This window comes from Didymella exigua (assembly GCF_010094145.1).
Source record: "Didymella exigua CBS 183.55 unplaced genomic scaffold M421scaffold_73, whole genome shotgun sequence".
NCBI classification, from domain to species: domain Eukaryota; kingdom Fungi; phylum Ascomycota; class Dothideomycetes; order Pleosporales; family Didymellaceae; genus Didymella; species Didymella exigua.
In genome coordinates, this window is record NW_022984847.1 from 15,525 (window position 1) to 18,631 (window position 3,107).

Sequence of the window (3,107 nt, forward strand, 5' to 3'; positions counted from 1 at the left end):
GTAGGCTACTCTATTTGTAAGCAGAGGGTCTAGAACATTTCTAGTTACTAAAAATAGAGAACAGCATATCTTAAGAACAAGAGGAGATACAGGCTTCGTAAGCACACCATTCTAATCCTCTCTTCTTGGAGATTACAATAGCAATGCTTAGGTAAGCATAGCGCTATACCTAAGAGGGAAATACGCTAGAGAAAGATTATAAGAACAAAGTCTTATAACTTTACACGCCTTTGAGGGCGGTATTCCACGTAGACTCTCTTTAAGTATACGCTGTATAATCGCCTCCTCTTCTAGCTTTGTAAGGCGCTTTAATTTTAGCTTGCAGTCGCGTTAAGGGTGTTGTCTAGCGCGTTAGTCTTAGATTGTTGTTTATGGGATGTTATAGACTGCTGCAGCGCGTCTTTTGCTCTGTATCTGCTTAGACTTAATATCAGAGATAGCAATAAATATATCTCCTTCAGTATAGGTCTTTTGCATGTTGCGTTGTTGTGGCATTACGCGTTGTTGCTGCGCAGGCGGGGCGCGGGTGTTTAGTGGGCGACTCAGTTGGGTGGGCGACTCGCTTGTGAACCACGTTAAGGATAAATTAGACAATTATCTGCTCTTTAGTTGCAGTAAGCTTCTAGCATTTTGCGCGTACGTTAAGTTAAAATAGAGTATTGTTGGCGCGTTTAGAGAGCCTGCGCTGGTTAACGTTAAACGCAGCAGTAGCAGCCTGATGGCTCTAAAACTATCTAGTATTATAGGCCTAGAGAGCAAGCTGCAGTCTCCCTTTGTGTTAAAGCAATAAGTTGTAATATTGTTAAGACATACTGTGAAGTGCGGAGTTGTGTTAGTCTTGGCAGATTTTGACTAGTTTAGTGATATGACTAGCTTGGTGATAGAGTACGTTATATCAGCCCTTAATATAAAGCTCAGCACTCTATCACTATAACTCCCTATTAATAAAGCCCCCTAGCAATTGCAAACCCCTAGCAACACCCTAGAACTTAGGTTGCAATTAACACTTATAAAGACAAGGATTTAGAGTCATGTAGGCAGTTTGCCTATATCTATAGTAAAGGCGTTTGGTAAGGTGTCAAAGGGGGCTGCAATAATTGCGCACAAGCTAGTTGTAACAGAGTAGGCACCCTGCCCTCGAGATCAATACTACGTGACTTCTCTGCCTGTGCCAAAAGGTAAGCACAAGAATACTTAAGCAAGTATTCAATGCGTAGTATAATAAATATAGACAATAATAGTGCTAGCCAGCTAGCTTTGCCTCTAGCTGCTATGAGCGCTATGCCACGTGTCGTATTCGTGCATAGTCGTTACACTAGTGTTAGCGCAACAGGAGATTGCTGAGCTTCAGGCAGCTAATAGGGCTGCTGTACGCTAGAAATCACTTAAAAGAAAGCAGCTTTAGAAGGAAGGGACTATAGTAGTTAAAGAGGGCGAGCAGTTAACAGCTCTAGAGGAGTTTACGGCGCGTGGTGATGGGAAGAGAGCGAAAAGGCAGGTGCAGGCTAAGGTGGGTGAGCCCTCCTGAAGACGCTGTGGATGGTGCAGTAAGGCTGGGCATTAGGCTGGCGGATGGATAAGGTAGGCTTTTTTTTCTTCCTCTATCTCCTTAACTGGTAGAGATACGCTTATGTAATGTATACTTCGATAGATGCGTCTAGTATTGCGCTTTCTATTAAAAAAATAATTACCTAATTTGGCCTACTATTAACTAAGTTATTATGCCTACCCAGCAAAAGTCTACCTAGGATAGGTATGCTCGCTAGGTACCCCCCCTTTTTTTACTGTCTTTTAGATTTAGCAGCTGTAATATAAGAGCCACAAGGAAAATCTGTATAAGGAATATAAACTACATGTAGTTTTCTTTAGAACAAGCCCTTAACAGCCTAAATTAGCCTAGTATTAGCTAAGTTAGGGGGGGGTACCCAAACAGGACTTTAGAACATACCCATCCGCCAGCTTACTGGGCATAACGCGCAAACGTGTAAAGATAAGGTAGAAGAGGTCTCTAAATAATATTACAGCTTGATTTGCCTTATACAGCGCTAGAGTGTGGTGTTATAGGCCATAACAGGGTAGGTTTTGGTGTAGTCTTGGCAAAAGTGGTCCGCTCGCTATGGTGGTCGACTCGCCATGCATGTACGTTAGCAACACCGCTACCTAAACAGGAAGGAGAGTCTGACTCGTCAACACTGCAGGGATGTAAGCTAATCCAAGCCTTCCCACTCATCCGACGAAGCTCTGCCAGGAACAAGGTGGTACTTTGGAGTGGAGCGATGTGGGTGACTATGATCTTGGCAGTTCGGTATGCTGACAACTCAGGAAGGTTGCTGAATTCTACCTTATTAATCGTACCAGGGTATCACCGCAGCTGTACAGATACGAGGACGGCAGATCAAGGCTACCTTCCGGCGCTAAGGAACGGCACGTAAATGTGGCAAGTTATCTCAGCCTTGCTAAAATCCCATATGCTGACCTCAATCCGTCAGTGCTTTGAATGCGCAGTGACGCACCTGATTTGATGAAGGGGATGAATAGCCATGCGCTGCTACTTGAAACGTTGAGGTTTTAGCAACGTGCCTCTTTTGTTGCCAAGTCACAGAGAACTATCGGTTATTTGGTCCGCTTTTTACGTAGCATCACCCGACTAGCTATGCAGCTCCAGCTTCTTTGGTAGTCTCCCCTCTTTTTTCACTCCGAGACTCAAGGCTTAGCTATGTAGCTCTCAGCCACTCAATCATGGGCTGAAGAATAGCAGACTTCTCATCCTGGGCGGGGGTCGATCTGGGTCAGTAATTGTCGTCAGCATGTGCAGATAGTTCTTCGACTACAGCCCCCTGTGCAGGAGACGAGGGGTCGGGCTATGGCAAAGCAAACTCTGTATCGTATCTGCGCCCTGGAGCTAGATGCTCTTCGCCCAGGCGTTATTTATCACTGGAGACGCGGGCGTGCCACCTGCGCCAAGCAAAAGCTTGGTGCACCCTCATTGTCGCTATGACCCCAATTACGTCACGCTCATCATTTTATCCCTTGGCGCCTGACGATACAAGAAGCATGCCTGTCCAGCGATATGGTACATCGGCGAGATGGGAAGAAAGGTGAGTGAG